Here is a 17,865-nt window from a genome sequence, read left to right as displayed (position 1 = left end):
GATCTACATAAATGCGTCTATGTTCGCGTGAATCATTCATGATCCAGCCTCATCTACAGAAGAAGTGAGTATAATGTTTTGTAATGAATCTTTGCAAATCGCCTTTCCTAATAATGTGCTAATTAGCAAGTTTCACAATGAATGCGGCTAAAGTAAACAGTCCCTCTGAGAGCAGCTCGGAAAAGAGGGACGGGGTCAGCAGAGCTCATTAACATTTAAAGGAAAATGCTACAAATACGGCTTGATCTGAAAAGAGCTGTTTTTGACAGGGTAAAAAAGGTGTTTTTTTACACTACCATTGAGAAATTTTAACCAAACTATGTTACAGACTTTTCATTAAGACCCTAAAGAATCATATCAACTTGTGGAAAATGGCCATCCTATGACCCCTTTAAACAAATGTCCACCGGCCAAATATAAATGATCTGCAGAAAAAGCCACATATACTTGGTATTAAATTTAATGATTGATGATTTTATTAATAATAACTATTAGTATGTTTAGATTTTGAGAAAACTGAAAGTAGGTATGTGTCAGTAAACGCAAAGTAATGTCGTTACTTATTATAAATACATTAATGCATTTTCTAAATGACGTCTCAGATCTGATTATAGGAGATCACTACCTGTTACCGGGGTTGGACTGGATAATCTACAATTTCAAAAGGGAAATCCCCTTTACCCTGCTGAAAGACCAGTCTGCTCACCAGCATATGCCATGCTTTCGATGCTGGTGTCTGACTTTTATCTTGGTCAACCGGTTACTGTAGGTTTTTCTAGTTAAAGGAACAGTTTACCTAAAAAGGTACATTTACTCAGCCTCAGACCATCCAAGATGTAGATGAGTTTATTTGCTCAAAAGGACAGATTTGGAGAAATGTAGCATAACATCACTTGTTCACCAATGGATCCTCTGCAGCGAATGGGTGCCGTCAGAATGAGAGTCCAAACCACTGATAAAAACCAAGTGGTTCGGGACACCGACAACATACAAGACCGAGCGCATAATGGTTCCTTAGTTTTTAAAACCCCGGAGGTTTGCTGTTTTGAATGACCTATTGTCATTTCTCTCATTCAATGTGACAATAAAATTTCAAAAAGGTCTAAAATCTACATTTTTAGTACGTGCAATTTTGTAAAGACATGCTTTGGAAGGTGGATTTCTTTACACTTTCTTGTTAATTTTGTTACTTTTAACAAAGTTTTAAATAAACTGAAAATGTTAAATACGTGCCTTCTGTTTTTTTCATTAAGTTGGTGATAGTCTCCATAATAAGCTTAACATAGAGACTATCAAATATCACATAACAGCCTAATATTTGTTATTCTGAAAGCCAGAAATGCTTTGATAGGGGCAGTGTAATAATTTTTCAGCATGCAAAAAAAAACCGAGAGCCCATGAGACTGTGTCTGCACAAGGACAATGCACTAGGTCTGTGTGAAAAAAGAGGGCAGTGGTTCATTATTTTCTCCCATTCACAGGTAAGACTGTGATAATTTCGAATTCAGTCGTCTTCTGCTGCTGAAAATTCAGCTTGCAAACACAGCAGAATCCCAAAGGACAGAAAAGAGCCAGAACAACTCATTCTATAGTGTGAAAAGGAACAGCAGACTTTAGAGGAACTGGAAGAAATAATGAGAGAGTATAGATAAAGAGAAGGGGAAAAAGTGGAGAGGTGTAATGAAGGAGGTGAAAGTCTACCTTCCATTCCATCTGCTCAGGGACTCGGTGAGCAACAGGACACGTCTCTCCACCTCAGACCTGGAGGAGTTGAGTGTTCATGGAGTCTCTAGTGTTGTTCTGCTCCTGCAGGCATCTGAGCCAGTAACGGATCAGTTTAATGAGTAGGAGAAGGCAGCTTGAGCTTTATAAGTTCAAGTCACTGTGTCTCATTCTAATAAACTCACATTAAAAATTGCATGGAATATTCCTACTTATATGCACAGGAGAACTTATAAAATAAAAAAAAACATGTAATAACATAAATTTGTTCTTAACCTTGATCTTGATCTTGAACATTAATGTAGCTAATTACCCAAACCGTCTCTATATATACGGGCTTTCCACACAACCTTTCCTAGTTTCCCAGCTAATAGATGACATGTCGGCTAACGTTCTGGCAAGGTTCTCTCAAAGTTATGGATTTATCAAATGAAATGTTCCTTTTAAGGCCACGTGAAACGGAAGTTGCGACTGACTTCAGTTAGTGAATGAGACTCGCTGTTGTTATATGGCTTGTCAATGCAAAGCGTTAAAGGTGCACCAAAGACTATAGATATACCTAAATGGGTTACTCCTATTACTTATGAATGGGAGAAACTGCAACGCCCAATATGGTGGAACATGTCCCGCCTTCTAAATGAAAGAGCCAATCGCTGATTAGTAAAGTCATTGCATCACTGCAGCAGCTGTTAGAAGCTCCCACAGAAACCAGAGACTTGCGCTCATGACCGCACATGCACATTGACTGGTCTAGATTTAAAAAAAAAAAGGAACTATATTTTTGGGGCAGTTCATTTCAGATTTTGTTGCCGATTTGAAACGTGTAATTTCTGCAAGCAGTATTTTAGATTTCAGGATCCCCCCCTCATTGATTTAGATGGGACTTGGTCTTGGATGCCCAAAATAGCTGTCCGGAGTCATTGCAAATATGGCCGCCAAGTGAACAAACTTTACTTGAAAGGGACTACACTCAGTAATATTTATGCTGCATTGGCCAATATGGTCATCTTAGACTTATGTATCTGGTGGTGTGGATGAAGCGTCACAAAACATTTCCAGTTGTTATTAGCTGACATTTTCAAATAACATTCACAAATCCCACCTGGACACAAGACCCGCAATAATCAAAGACATCTGACCAGGTTTGAATGTGTACAAGCATTAATGAGATTTGAGAGCTATACTGCAGCAGCCATAAAATATCACTTCTTACTGTTGTCTTTTGATTGTGGGGTGAAATACGACACAGACATGTTTTTGACAGGCTTTGTGAGCTTCACCCACACAGGTCTATGAGGTGTTAAGGTAGGAGGAAGCTGATCCAGAGGTTGTTATGAAAACAAGTGTCAAAGTCTTGAATTAAACTCTACGTACATGTCCAAAAGTCAGCAACCTTGGTTTGAGCCAACATGGGTTTTTTTATATTGTTAATTTCTCATGGGGTGCTTTAAGAATTGCTTAGTTTTTTGGGTTAATTTCACGTACTAAAATGCTAAAAATTACAAAAAAGGGTCTATAAAGTGTAGAAGTACTGTAATGCCACAAAAAATTTTATGATAATCTGAACAATATTTCTGCAAGATAAATATTTTGTAATAACGCTATAATATGAGCAGATGTTTTCCTCAAAGGGTTTATTGTAAGAGAGTACTAGTTAACCTTATACACCTCATAGCGCAGAGCATTGGATCTAACCTTGTTGCAAGTGGAACATGGATGATAATATTGTCATCGGACAGATCCTGACCTCCATCTGCAGTGTGTTTGTCTACATACAGGGGGCAGTAGTACAGAAGCTGGGATGAGGAATTACAGTGCGAGCTTTCAGAGGAACAGATCCCGTCACCACTATTCTCTTCAGATGTTTTCATATTTCAAACTATAGTGACAATTTGTCTTATGTGTTTAAAAAACTGAAATTTACATTAAAAACCAAATAGTAAGGATTATATATTTCAGATTTCTATAAATGTAAAGAGCTAAATATTTACCAAATGAATGTTAACCACCTTTTACACAATTAATTTCTCCAGCTGGATAAGGATTTGGTGACAAACAAGCAAACAAATAATATTTATCTGGTGTATCTGTCCAGTTTGTGTTTGAAAAACTGAGATTTACCTTAAAATTCAATCCATAAAGACTGATATTCTTGTGTTGGATGTGGGCTGCATGTCTGATCAATGCTGCCAGAAAGCCTCTGGGATTGAGAAAGGTAGCCAGTCGATAAACACGAGGTGTAATACTGGATGACTCCTCCCACAGGTATGACCTGAGCTGCTCTGCTTGAGTCTCCAGACGTGATAGAGCTAATGATGTTAGATACGCAGCAGTGGAGCTTGTCATGTTATATTTTACTGGCTGAAAACTGTCTAAAAGGAGAGAAGACACCAGCGCATTCAAGCACTCCCGCTCTGCCTGGAAGAAACAATGCAATGGACCAAGAGAAGCAGATTCCATTCCCAGGCCAATGTCCTTTTTCCTCAACTTGTCTTGTAAAGTTAGCAGCATTTCCCAAGCCGTCCTATAGTCTGGATGTTCATGAGCTTGCATGAAAAGACAAAGATATTCTGTGATTGATGCAGAAGAATGTTGAGTCTATGACTTTTTAGCTTCACCAGTTCATTTGCCATACCTGGACTAAAGCCCAGAATGGGTGGGTCTGTACAGCTAGTAATGCACTGAATACGACGTCTCAAGTCTTTCAACTGGCCCCCAGCTTCTGCAAAAATATGAGAGTGTGACAGTTAAGGGAAGTATTTAATCTACAATTACATTTTTGACATTAAGGCCCACAAGTGTCCCATGCAGGCTAATATGTAATAGGTACCTCTGGTACATCTGCCGTAATGACAAAGTTTTGATTTTAAGAAAACAGAAAACTAGAAGCATCCATAGATAAAAATAAATAATATTTAAAATAATAAAATTTCAGAATTTTACTTGTAAGAGCTAAATATTAATTTATACGACTCTACCAATCATATATGGACTAGGATTAAGGATTTTTTAAAGGATTAATTAATAATTCAGGATTTTTTTTATTTCCACCCAAAAAAATATTTTAGAGCTTGCCATAACTCGAAATATTTACATATATGAAAATAAGATATGATAAATAAGAAATGTTGTCTTAAATAGCTGAAATAAAATAAGTTCAAGCTTTTTATATTTTATGTTATTTCAGTTAACATTTATTTTATTTCAAGTAATGACATTTTTGGTCCCACTTTATATTAGGTGGCCTTAACTACTATGTACTTACATTTAAATGAATCATTTAATACAATGCACTTCTTGCATACATACATGATATTTTTAAAAATACCTGCATGCAAATGCATCTGTAATTAATTTCTGTAATTACATTTATAATTACACTGTTGACCCATCCCTTACACCTAAACCCACTCTTAAACCTACCCATACCACCAAACCTGTCCCTAACCTTACCCATATCCCACCTCAATAGCAGCAGAAGTGTTTTGCAATGCAATATGAACACAATAAGTACATTGTACTTATTTTTTATGTAAGTACATAGTAGTTAAGGCCACCTAATATGAAGTGGGACCAAATTTCTTATGGTTTTAGTTTTAGTTAACTCTAATTAGCATGGACTGTTTAAGACTGTATTCATTTACATGACTTTTCCGTGTCTAGGAATAATAAACTTTAGCTACCACATACATGCAGGTTTCTAAAATCATGGCAATGCTGGTTCTTAAATAATAATAATAATAATAATTGCTAATAAATATTGCTAATTGCTGGGTCCCGGGTCTTCTGGTTGAGAACCTCTGCTATATAGCTTATTATGGAAATTTAAGTGTAATTCGAGTGTTTGCATACCAAATCTTCCTGTAAAGTTAATCATATCCAAGAGAATGTGTTGGCCACGCCCCCATAATGTAGATGGATCTCTTAGAGAAGCCCTGATCACACTCTGCACAGCTGCTAGATCAGCATGGTCTGACATGTGGCTCCCATAAACCAGGTGACCTGTGGAGAGAACAGATCAACCAACATCATCAACAAGTTCATATTGAACCAGACCGATTAATTTAAAAGCATTTCGTGTCCCAGCAGTACCTGCTATGTACTCCAATGCTCCAGTGGGGTCACAACAATGTTTGGTTATGCGGTGATGTGCATCAATCAGAGCAAGTAGATCTTCCTGAGTCCTATAAATGGAAAAAAGTTTGGAGTTAGAATGTTTTATAACTTTCTCGCACCAATATCTGTTCAAATCCTCACCAATGGTAAAGCCGCCCTTAGCCCAGGTGTTTGAATGTTTGTCTCTGCAGCAGGACAGAGTGCAGTGTTCACAGTGTATTCATGAGAGGAGAAGGAGAGTGTCTGTTTTACTGAGGACCACAATTCATCCCTCAGGTCCCAGGAGGAATCACACACCAAGTGCAGGGCTCTAATCCTAACAGCAAATGTATCAGATGATAGATTATACACATCAGAGAGCATTTGTATGCTGCATACGGAATCAACTGATTTACTTTCTCTTAAAAGGAACACAAGCTTTTTTTTTCCTTTTTTTTTTAAATCCGGGGACATCGGATGAAGAGCTGTTTTTGACAAGGTAAAAACAGAGCCCAACTCGTCGAAAATGGGCACCCCTTTAAAATGTTTTTGAAAGAAGTCTCTTTTGCTCACCAAGGCTGCATATATTTGATTAAAAATGCAATAAAAAGTGTAATATTGTGAAATATTATTAAACTTTAAAATAAATGTTTTGTATTAGAATCCCACTCTTAAACCTACCCATACCACCAAACCTGTCCCTAACCTTACCCATATCCCACCTCAATAGCAGCAGAAGTGTTTTGCAATGCAATATGAACACAATAAGTACATTGTACTTATTTTTTATGTAAGTACATAGTAGTTAAGGCCACCTAATATGAAGTGGGACCAAATTTCTTATGGTTTTAGTTTTAGTTAACTCTAATTAGCATGGACTGTTTAAGACTGTATTCATTTACATGACTTTTCCGTGTCTAGGAATAATAAACTTTAGCTACCACATACATGCAGGTTTCTAAAATCATGGCAATGCTGGTTCTTAAATAATAATAATAATAATAATTGCTAATAAATATTGCTAATTGCTGGGTCCCGGGTCTTCTGGTTGAGAACCTCTGCTATATAGCTTATTATGGAAATTTAAGTGTAATTCGAGTGTTTGCATACCAAATCTTCCTGTAAAGTTAATCATATCCAAGAGAATGTGTTGGCCACGCCCCCATAATGTAGATGGATCTCTTAGAGAAGCCCTGATCACACTCTGCACAGCTGCTAGATCAGCATGGTCTGACATGTGGCTCCCATAAACCAGGTGACCTGTGGAGAGAACAGATCAACCAACATCATCAACAAGTTCATATTGAACCAGACCGATTAATTTAAAAGCATTTCGTGTCCCAGCAGTACCTGCTATGTACTCCAATGCTCCAGTGGGGTCACAACAATGTTTGGTTATGCGGTGATGTGCATCAATCAGAGCAAGTAGATCTTCCTGAGTCCTATAAATGGAAAAAAGTTTGGAGTTAGAATGTTTTATAACTTTCTCGCACCAATATCTGTTCAAATCCTCACCAATGGTAAAGCCGCCCTTAGCCCAGGTGTTTGAATGTTTGTCTCTGCAGCAGGACAGAGTGCAGTGTTCACAGTGTATTCATGAGAGGAGAAGGAGAGTGTCTGTTTTACTGAGGACCACAATTCATCCCTCAGGTCCCAGGAGGAATCACACACCAAGTGCAGGGCTCTAATCCTAACAGCAAATGTATCAGATGATAGATTATACACATCAGAGAGCATTTGTATGCTGCATACGGAATCAACTGATTTACTTTCTCTTAAAAGGAACACAAGCTTTTTTTTTCCTTTTTTTTTAAAATCCGGGGACATCGGATGAAGAGCTGTTTTTGACAAGGTAAAAACAGAGCCCAACTCGTCGAAAATGGGCACCCCTTTAAAATGTTTTTGAAAGAAGTCTCTTTTGCTCACCAAGGCTGCATATATTTGATTAAAAATGCAATAAAAAGTGTAATATTGTGAAATATTATTAAACTTTAAAATAAATGTTTTGTATTAGAATATATATATATATGTATATATTTATTATTATTTTTTTTTAATTATTCCTGTGATGCAATGCTGACTTTTAAGCATCATTACTCCAGTTTTCATTGTCACATGATCCTTCAGAAATCATTCAGATTTGCTGCTCAAGAAACATTTGTACTATTGTCAACAATAATACTTCTTCTTCTTCTTCTTTTATTTTTTGAGGATATCTTTATTAATAGAAACAGCATTTATTTGAAATAGAAATCTTTTATAACAATATAAATGTCTTTACTGTCACTTTTGATCAATTTCAAATGTCCTTGCTTAATAAAAGTATTAATTTCTTAAAAAACAATATCATGTATTATATTAGTGATTTCTCTCATTTACAGTCTGGCAATATTCTGGGAAGCTGAAGTGAGGTCTATAAAGGTCAAATTAAATGTAGTCAGTTTTTGGTTTTAACATATTAGGATATGGCATTAAATAACTGTGTTAGCTATTAAAAATATCTTAGAAAGGCCACATTACCTACAACAACAGCCTAAACAGTGCTTAAAAAGATATTTGGCCATTGGAGAAATATTGCGGAAACAATTTATTTTTAAATAACTTTAACTCATGAATCCTTCACAATAAGTCTAGATGCACAAAACATGCATTAAAGAAATAAATACGATTCACTTTGACAGTTATTTATATCTTACATTTTCATTTTAGTTCAGGTTTTAGTACTTTCCCAGATAGCACACATGTCTGCAAGATGTCTGTTAAAGATCTGGAAAGCATCTGCTGCGTACAAACATCTGACAGACGTCTAGAAGATGTCAGTTTTACATACATTCTACATCATAAAAATCTTAAAGACATCTAATAGATGTCTATTTGACATCTAAAATGAAACGTCCCATAGACGTATTGCAGATGAGCAAACACTCTAAAAAATACGTCTTCCAGATGTAAATGCAAACGTCAAATAGATGTCTCCGTGATATACCTGTGCTATCAGGGTTTGTTTTTGTCCTTTTGAGGTTTTTTTTTGTTTTATATATTTTAATATAGTTTTTATTAATTTGTACTCCAGTTTTGGGTTTAGTTATTTTAAAATGAAAACAGAAAATATAAAAATAAAAGCTAATTCAAAATAATAATAAAAAATATAATAGTACATCAAAGATACTAAAATAACACTCGCTGGTCTTAGTTAAATTGGGTTTAAGTTGATCTCCTAGCTTTCCTAAGTTGGTTAAGCACACCATGGTTTAACTCCATTAAAACCAGCCAGGAGAAAAACTAAATATTTTTGTTTGGTGTTTGAGCAGTTTCAGAACGGTTTTCTCTGTGGTGTCCCATTCATTAAGTTGCATTATCAACCAACATGCTGCAGATTAAGATTAACAATAACTGACTGTCCTTTTACTCTTTCCTCGCTTTCAGTTTTACACCTAACTATTTTCCAGAAAATTGACTTCTCAGGAAACGTATACTATTCACTAAGCACATTGTTTTATAAATTTATTGCAAGTAATGTCTCACACTCTCCTTGTGTATCTAAATGGACTGGATCATTAAAAGAAACAATATTTAAATGAATCTGAGTTTAAATATCAGATGCCATTCTTTATGTCAGAGAGTAAGATTCTGATGGGCTATAAACAAATAAAAATGCATTTCACACATTCATTATCGTATAGACATAAAGTTTTGATATAACCAATAGATGTATTAATGTTTATACACACTAAACTAAATCCCAAATAACAGCATGAAAAGACAGTAGATTTGTCAGAATTCAGTCATTTTCTTATGCGTGTCTGCTTTCTTCTGCTCTCTCTGAATGGTCTGTTCCTGAGCCTTCAGCTGCACAAGCAACTTGCGGGAAGCAGTGAGCTTCTCCTCGATACGACTGACCATTGTCGCATCCCTGAAGACAGAGAGAAAGCTAAAGAAAAACTAACTTAGAAAGAGAAAAACAATGCGAGTGTTGGAGAGAAAGAGGCCTCTATTCAGTTAAGTTTTTCAGTAGCCAAATTAACAGCACTAATTACAAAACAGTACTGCTGCAACAAAACTATTCATTGCGGTTTTTGTATAACTATTGCACAAGCAGGTTCATGTCAGAGAAAACGGGTAATAATGAAAGGTGCTCTCCAACTGTACATCTTTTTTTGCACAAGCAGCTTTATAAGATATAATGGAGCTAATATTTTGCATGTATACGTGTATGAATATCTTCAAAAGTCTGTTTCATCCAGTAGATTTGTTTAGACAGTTAGTTTAAATGGATACATTTTTTAAAAATTGGTCATAGAATTAATTTGCTCGAACAAACATTTTAAATTGTTGAAAGTTTTGATAAAATAAGTCTTCAAAAAAAATCTGTTTTAGAGTATCACATACGTAAACAAGGTATGTATGCAGTTATGTTGTTTGAGTTCAGATCAAATTTTCAGATCAAATTGCATTGTTTGCATGTGATGCTCTCCAAAATGGCGCTACAGGGTGATGCGGAGGAGACGAATTGTTGAATAAAGTCATTATTTTTGTTTTGTTTGCAGATAAAAAGTATTCTCGTAGCTTCGTACAATTACGGTTGAACCACTGATGTCACATGGATTATTTTAACAATGTCCTTGCTACGTTTCTGAGCCTTGATCGTGTAAGGATCCTTGCTGTCTATGGGAGGGTCAGAGAGCTCTCGGAATGCATCAAAAATATCTTAATTTGTGTTCCTAAGATGAACGGAGGTCTTACGGGTTTGGAATGACATGAGGGTGAGTAATTAATGACAGAATTTTAATTTTTGGGTGAACTATCCGTTTAAGTTATCTCGCGCCTCTCCGGTTGAGAACCACTGACCTAATATACGATCTACCAGCATTGCCTTTGCGATTGATTGGTAGACTCTTCATTAAGCCCCTAAAGAATCATATCAACTTGTGGAAAATGGGCATCCGATAACCCCTTTAAGTAGCTTACACTGGTAAGGGAAATATCAAGAAAGATATTGATGATAAGGAAAAGAGAAGAAAACTGGCCAGGTGCAAAGAAAGTGAATAAAGTATACCTTCCATTTCGTCTACTGAGAGACTTTGTGAGTTGCTGGATCTCTCTCTCCACGTGAGCTACTTTCTCTGTAGTCAGGGAATGTTTGGTGCTGTTTCCACCCCTGTAGGCCTCTACACCGATGACTGATGAGCTTGATGAATGAGACGCAGACTGAGCTCTATCACCAAGCTTAAGAGTTCAGGAAATCAAAAACATTGCGGCGTGTTGATGTGGAGGCTTTCCTCTTTTTAGCCTTCGGTTTAGGAGAGGCTGGGTTATCCTTAGCGATAGCGGCTGCAGTCTTTCTCTGCGTGAGCTCGGCACATATGTCCAATGAGCGGTCTTTCGGAAAAACCACTGTCTGAACCGGCTCTACTCGACCAGAGAGGGTTTCCCCCAAACCTATGCATACACAGAAACACTTGTTAAAACACAAGATATAAATAAGTGGTCAAAGGATATGGATATTTTGATGGCCGACAGCCGATATAAAGCCTACACACACACACACAAACATTTTTTCAAATAAAGACAAGGTAGTGCTAATTTTACATACAGCACACAGTGAGAATATGACATGTATAGCGTAGATATAGTGCAGCATCATTTGAAATCAATGATCTAGTTTGTCTCTTGTGCGTGTTCAGTGACAGCCCAAAACGTATGTCAGGATCCGTTTTTTTTTGTTTTATATATTTTAATATAGTTTTTATTAATTTGTACTCCAGTTTTGGGTTTAGTTATTTTAAAATGAAAACAGAAAATATAAAAATAAAAGCTAATTCAAAATAATAATAAAAAATATAATAGTACATCAAAGATACTAAAATAACACTCGCTGGTCTTAGTTAAATTGGGTTTAAGTTGATCTCCTAGCTTTCCTAAGTTGGTTAAGCACACCATGGTTTAACTCCATTAAAACCAGCCAGGAGAAAAACTAAATATTTTTGTTTGGTGTTTGAGCAGTTTCAGAACGGTTTTCTCTGTGGTGTCCCATTCATTAAGTTGCATTATCAACCAACATGCTGCAGATTAAGATTAACAATAACTGACTGTCCTTTTACTCTTTCCTCGCTTTCAGTTTTACACCTAACTATTTTCCAGAAAATTGACTTCTCAGGAAACGTATACTATTCACTAAGCACATTGTTTTATAAATTTATTGCAAGTAATGTCTCACACTCTCCTTGTGTATCTAAATGGACTGGATCATTAAAAGAAACAATATTTAAATGAATCTGAGTTTAAATATCAGATGCCATTCTTTATGTCAGAGAGTAAGATTCTGATGGGCTATAAACAAATAAAAATGCATTTCACACATTCATTATCGTATAGACATAAAGTTTTGATATAACCAATAGATGTATTAATGTTTATACACACTAAACTAAATCCCAAATAACAGCATGAAAAGACAGTAGATTTGTCAGAATTCAGTCATTTTCTTATGCGTGTCTGCTTTCTTCTGCTCTCTCTGAATGGTCTGTTCCTGAGCCTTCAGCTGCACAAGCAACTTGCGGGAAGCAGTGAGCTTCTCCTCGATACGACTGACCATTGTCGCATCCCTGAAGACAGAGAGAAAGCTAAAGAAAAACTAACTTAGAAAGAGAAAAACAATGCGAGTGTTGGAGAGAAAGAGGCCTCTATTCAGTTAAGTTTTTCAGTAGCCAAATTAACAGCACTAATTACAAAACAGTACTGCTGCAACAAAACTATTCATTGCGGTTTTTGTATAACTATTGCACAAGCAGGTTCATGTCAGAGAAAACGGGTAATAATGAAAGGTGCTCTCCAACTGTACATCTTTTTTTGCACAAGCAGCTTTATAAGATATAATGGAGCTAATATTTTGCATGTATACGTGTATGAATATCTTCAAAAGTCTGTTTCATCCAGTAGATTTGTTTAGACAGTTAGTTTAAATGGATACATTTTAAAAAAATTGGTCATAGAATTAATTTGCTCGAACAAACATTTTAAATTGTTGAAAGTTTTGATAAAATAAGTCTTCAAAAAAAATCTGTTTTAGAGTATCACATACGTAAACAAGGTATGTATGCAGTTATGTTGTTTGAGTTCAGATCAAATTTTCAGATCAAATTGCATTGGTTGCATGTGATGCTCTCCAAAATGGCGCTACAGGGTGATGCGGAGGAGACGAATTGTTGAATAAAGTCATTATTTTTGTTTTGTTTGCAGATAAAAAGTATTCTCGTAGCTTCGTACAATTACGGTTGAACCACTGATGTCACATGGATTATTTTAACAATGTCCTTGCTACGTTTCTGAGCCTTGATCGTGTAAGGATCCTTGCTGTCTATGGGAGGGTCAGAGAGCTCTCGGAATGCATCAAAAATATCTTAATTTGTGTTCCTAAGATGAACGGAGGTCTTACGGGTTTGGAATGACATGAGGGTGAGTAATTAATGACAGAATTTTAATTTTTGGGTGAACTATCCGTTTAAGTTATCTCGCGCCTCTCCGGTTGAGAACCACTGACCTAATATACGATCTACCAGCATTGCCTTTGCGATTGATTGGTAGACTCTTCATTAAGCCCCTAAAGAATCATATCAACTTGTGGAAAATGGGCATCCGATAACCCCTTTAAGTAGCTTACACTGGTAAGGGAAATATCAAGAAAGATATTGATGATAAGGAAAAGAGAAGAAAACTGGCCAGGTGCAAAGAAAGTGAATAAAGTATACCTTCCATTTCGTCTACTGAGAGACTTTGTGAGTTGCTGGATCTCTCTCTCCACGTGAGCTACTTTCTCTGTAGTCAGGGAATGTTTGGTGCTGTTTCCACCCCTGTAGGCCTCTACACCGATGACTGATGAGCTTGATGAATGAGACGCAGACTGAGCTCTATCACCAAGCTTAAGAGTTCAGGAAATCAAAAACATTGCGGCGTGTTGATGTGGAGGCTTTCCTCTTTTTAGCCTTCGGTTTAGGAGAGGCTGGGTTATCCTTAGCGATAGCGGCTGCAGTCTTTCTCTGCGTGAGCTCGGCACATATGTCCAATGAGCAGTCTTTCGGAAAAACCACTGCCTGAACCGGCTCTACTCGACCAGAGAGGGTTTCCCCCAAACCTATGCATACACAGAAACACTTGTTAAAACACAAGATATAAATAAGTGGTCAAAGGATATGGATATTTTGATGGCCAACAGCCGATATAAAGCCTACACACACACAAACATTTTTTCAAATAAAGACAAGGTAGTGTTAATTTTACATACAGCACACAGTGAGAATATGACATGTATAGCGTAGATATAGTGCAGCATCATTTGAAATCAATGATCTAGTTTGTCTCTTGTGCGTGTTCAGTGACAGCCCAAAACGTATGTCAGGATTCTGCACAGAATGACCTTTAAACCCAGAGCACACTCGTTTTTATGCATTCTACAAATCCACACTTCAGAGGATCTCACAGCTGAATTTGACAAAGTTTGCAAGATTAATGAAATGATTCTGAGCCTTGATCGTGTAAGGATCCTTGCTGTCTATGGGAGGGTCAGAGAGCTCTCGGAATGCATCAAAAATATCTTAATTTGTGTTCCTAAGATGAACGGAGGTCTTACGGGTTTGGAATGACATGAGGGTGAGTAATTAATGACAGAATTTTAATTTTTGGGTGAACTATCCGTTTAAGTTATCTCGCGCCTCTCCGGTTGAGAACCACTGACCTAATATACGATCTACCAGCATTGCCTTTGCGATTGATTGGTAGACTCTTCATTAAGCCCCTAAAGAATCATATCAACTTGTGGAAAATGGGCATCCGATAACCCCTTTAAGTAGCTTACACTGGTAAGGGAAATATCAAGAAAGATATTGATGATAAGGAAAAGAGAAGAAAACTGGCCAGGTGCAAAGAAAGTGAATAAAGTATACCTTCCATTTCGTCTACTGAGAGACTTTGTGAGTTGCTGGATCTCTCTCTCCACGTGAGCTACTTTCTCTGTAGTCAGGGAATGTTTGGTGCTGTTTCCACCCCTGTAGGCCTCTACACCGATGACTGATGAGCTTGATGAATGAGACGCAGACTGAGCTCTATCACCAAGCTTAAGAGTTCAGGAAATCAAAAACATTGCGGCGTGTTGATGTGGAGGCTTTCCTCTTTTTAGCCTTCGGTTTAGGAGAGGCTGGGTTATCCTTAGCGATAGCGGCTGCAGTCTTTCTCTGCGTGAGCTCGGCACATATGTCCAATGAGCGGTCTTTCGGAAAAACCACTGTCTGAACCGGCTCTACTCGACCAGAGAGGGTTTCCCCCAAACCTATGCATACACAGAAACACTTGTTAAAACACAAGATATAAATAAGTGGTCAAAGGATATGGATATTTTGATGGCCGACAGCCGATATAAAGCCTACACACACACACACAAACATTTTTTCAAATAAAGACAAGGTAGTGTTAATTTTACATACAGCACACAGTGAGAATATGACATGTATAGCGTAGATATAGTGCAGCATCATTTGAAATCAATGATCTAGTTTGTCTCTTGTGCGTGTTCAGTGACAGCCCAAAACGTATGTCAGGATTCTGCACAGAATGACCTTTAAACCCAGAGCACACTCGTTTTTATGCATTCTACAAATCCACACTTCAGAGGATCTCACAGCTGAATTTGACAAAGTTTGCAAGATTAATGAAATGATTTTTTTTTTTTATATTTAAATATTATGAAAGCATCATAATATTACAGCATTTGCCTTACAGTTACTAATAATAGAAAAACTAATGTTATAATACTTTGTGTTTAAGAGTTGTGTGTAATAATTTACTTGTCAGAACTGCTAAACAGAGACAGTAAACTAATGAAAAAGCAAAACCGGAACTCTGTGTGCTCAGGCGTCTCAGTGCTGCTAAAATAAAAGTCCCACTACCACCATATCAGCCGATGCCGATAATTAAAAAGAAAACAAGTATCGGTCGATATATCAGTCGACCACTAATCCAAACATCTCTTCTAATACTTTTGAGACTAATGTTCACCTACCTTTACCAAGCTCATAACCCATTTTCAGCAAGAGCTTGGAGCCAATGCCACGCGTGTGTTCTGCACTGTTTACCTGGACCATGTCCTCCTCAGATGTGAATACTGCAATGAGATACAAAGTCAGCTTGATTTCAACAGTACCCTGTAAATGTGTTGCAGAGCTCTAAACCTATGCATCTGTATTTGTGTATGGCCTAATGAATTCCAGCAACCTGCACAACTGCTCTACACTGCAGGTAGACATGTTAATGTTGGGCGCCAATAGCCTCGTGGTTAGTGTGTCGACATATACGGCGACCCCAGTTCGATTCCCGTCTCGAAGTCCTTTGCCGATCCTGCTCCCCTCTCTCCTCCCAGTAATTTCCTGTCTTCTCTCTACTGTCCTATCTCAACATAAAAATCCTGAAATAAAAATTTATCAGTTTCTATAAAAAAAATATACACACAAAAAAGTTGACATTGACAATAATAAATGTTTCTTGAGCACCAAATCAGCATATTCGAATGATTTCTAAAGAGTCATGTGACACTGAAGACTGGAGAAATGGCTGCTTTCACAAAAATAAATTACATTTGAAGATATATTTGTGACGAGTGGGGCGGGGCCGAGAGCCGTGGGAAGGGGGCGGGGCGGGTGGAGTAATTGATAATGAGCGACGCCTGCACCACTCACCGGTCTCGAGTCCCACGGAGGAGCTCCGGAAGGATACAAAGAAGAGCTACGACAGTGACGAGAGAGGACCAGGCCTGGACTTTATTTTGTGTTTTGTGTGCGGCAGTCGTCCGCGAGGGGCTGCCGCTTTACTTTCATTTTGTGTTTGTTTATTTTATTAAAGTTTTCTTTAAATGTTCGCCGGTTCCCGCCTCCTCCTTCCCATGACTACGAACGGTGTTACAATATTAGAATAATATTTTAAATTGTAATAATATTTCACAATATTACTGTTTTTAATAAATAAATGCCAAAAAAAAATGTTTTTTTTAAATTGTGGTTAGCTTAAGAGACTTCCTTCAAACACACAAAAAATCCCCAAAATTTCTTAATGGTATATAATGGAATACTGTTTTATTACAGTAATGAGAATTGACAGGAATGGGCTTAATTGCAATGAAAATAATGGCACAGTGGAAAATATTCTGAAGGTTTTAAAAATATGCTGTTTTTATCTCTCTATTTTTTTTAATAAAAATATAAATGGGTCTTTTAAAAGACTGACCCAGATATATTTTCCTCAGACTACAGTGTACTGTAGTTCTTCAGACACTCCAGTACACAATATTCCAGAGGATGTTGTAATTATGCACCTTTAGCATAGACGGCATCACACTGGTCTGTATCATCCTCTGAGTCCGATGAGGAAGAGGAGGAACCATCATCTTGACGAAGAGGAGGAATGATCCTATCAGCCTCCAGCACAGCCTCCTTCAACAGCAACAAGTCAAATTTCACTGTGTACAAGCCACCTTCAAACTCTGGAAAAAGAGAAGCACAATGACTCATGCACACCTGTAATGTATTGCTCAGTTTTACCTGATCGAGCGCACATACTGTTGTGTTTTTGTACCGTTTATGTTTGAAGCTGCTGCTATATCCCATTAAATCTCCCCTTGGGGATCAATAAGGAATCTCTCTCTGTCTTGTAAATTGTAGGGAAGGTAACACAGAAATGATATCATGAAGCAATCTCTGTTCTTCCTTTCTGTTAATGGCGCTGAAAGAACTTAGAAATTGTACCTGATATTCTGGCCGGGTACCAGATGCCATCTTCATGCTTGGCCAAACACGCAGAGCCCGACTCCATGTTACTGATGTCAGCCTCCAGAAAGTCCCTGAGCTCTGATACACACACCGCCTCACCATGAGAGTACCTGAAAAACACACACAGTAGTCAACAAAACAAAATTGCCACCATAGACCACCACTACCTGGAATTTTTTTTATTTTTATTATATATATATATATATATATATATATATATATATATATATATATATAT

At 37.2% G+C, this 17,865-nt stretch overlaps 2 long non-coding RNA genes and 1 pseudogene across 2 annotated transcripts; all 3 read right to left on the bottom strand.

Moving 5' to 3' along the window:
* Positions 1 to 4,376: 4,376 nt before the first annotated feature.
* LOC107562067 (uncharacterized) lies at positions 4,377 to 6,159 on the bottom strand. Its single transcript, XR_001605948.1, has 4 exons — positions 5,980 to 6,159; positions 5,815 to 5,906; positions 5,575 to 5,724; positions 4,377 to 4,444 (listed from the first exon to the last, which is right to left on the bottom strand). It is a non-coding gene; the product is annotated as an uncharacterized lncRNA (long non-coding RNA).
* A 763-nt stretch (positions 6,160 to 6,922) lies between these two features.
* On the bottom strand, positions 6,923 to 7,512 carry LOC107562062 (uncharacterized). Its single transcript, XR_001605947.1, has 3 exons — positions 7,333 to 7,512; positions 7,168 to 7,259; positions 6,923 to 7,077 (listed from the first exon to the last, which is right to left on the bottom strand). It is a non-coding gene; the product is annotated as an uncharacterized lncRNA (long non-coding RNA).
* Positions 7,513 to 9,591: 2,079 nt separating this feature from the next.
* LOC107562061 (zinc finger CCCH-type with G patch domain-containing protein-like) overlaps positions 9,592 to 17,865 on the bottom strand; it is a 12,180-nt pseudogene continuing 3,906 nt past the window's right edge.

This window comes from Sinocyclocheilus grahami, unplaced genomic scaffold (assembly GCF_001515645.1).
Source record: "Sinocyclocheilus grahami isolate Dianchi unplaced genomic scaffold, SAMN03320097.WGS_v1.1 scaffold804.1, whole genome shotgun sequence".
NCBI lineage: Eukaryota > Metazoa > Chordata > Actinopteri > Cypriniformes > Cyprinidae > Sinocyclocheilus > Sinocyclocheilus grahami.
The sequence above is the reverse complement of the archived record's forward strand: the minus strand, read 5'-3'. Positions and strand labels throughout refer to the sequence as shown.